Source organism: Schistocerca nitens, chromosome 4 (assembly GCF_023898315.1).
Source record: "Schistocerca nitens isolate TAMUIC-IGC-003100 chromosome 4, iqSchNite1.1, whole genome shotgun sequence".
NCBI classification, from domain to species: Eukaryota; Metazoa; Arthropoda; class Insecta; order Orthoptera; family Acrididae; genus Schistocerca; species Schistocerca nitens.
The window spans coordinates 76,122,419-76,123,340 of NC_064617.1; the positions used below are offsets into that span (position 1 = coordinate 76,122,419).

Here is a 922-nt window from a genome sequence, read left to right on the forward strand (position 1 = left end):
ATCACGAGGCTCGAGAGCCGTCGCAACACGCAACCCTTGGACAGCGGCGTACGGTCTGTTCGTCACATAGGCCTCACGAGCTACCGCATGACACACACGCAATGCTCAAGAGTCCTGGAAAATTCTAGAACAAGTGGTGCCAGGCGCACTACCACTATAGAAAGCACTCACTCCGTCTTCAGGCCACGAGTGGCCGACCGGGACCATCCGACCACCGTGTCATCCTCAGTGGAGAATGCGGATAGGAGGGGCGTGGGGTCAGCACACCGCTCTCTCGGTCGTTATGATGGTATTCTTGACCGAAGCCGCTACTATTCCGTCGAGTAGCTCCTCAATTGGCATCACGAAGCTGAGTGCACCCCGAAAAATGGCAACATCGCATGGCGGCCAGGATGGTCACCCATCCAAGTGCCGACCACGCCCGACAGCGCTTAACTTCAGTGATCTCACGGGAACCGGTGTATCCACTGTGGCAAGGCCGTTGCCGTTATAAAAAGGCTAACCGCCATATTGTTGAGTGAGTTAAGGTGGAGATGGCAGTGATGGAGCAGGAGGTCAGTCCATCAGACACGGTTTAGCTGGAGTTCTGATGCTGTGAGATTGCAGTGCAGTGCTGCGAAACTACGAGGAGGATTAGATTTATTTCCATGTAGACAACACTTAGTCCGGCCCGCCTCTGCTATATTGGGACTTAAACTCAGGGAACTATGAGAAGCTACACTACTAAGAAGGCAGTTAGTAGACTTTGTATATAGAACTGTTTATAAAACGGATGTGCCAGGGGTGCTTCCAGTGTTTATATACTAGTGTACTGATTTATGATTGCATCCAGTGTACCCTGAGATCCCAGCCGAGTTCTGTATTCTAACTCACACTACAGACATCTTTTCAGTGGAGCAGGTGCACAGAAGGCAGTCCACGA

General features: G+C 51.6%; 1 pseudogene; it reads right to left on the bottom strand.

Moving 5' to 3' along the window:
- Positions 1-368: 368 nt before the first annotated feature.
- On the bottom strand, positions 369-486 carry LOC126253877 (5S ribosomal RNA; annotated as a pseudogene).
- Positions 487-922: the final 436 nt, after the last annotated feature.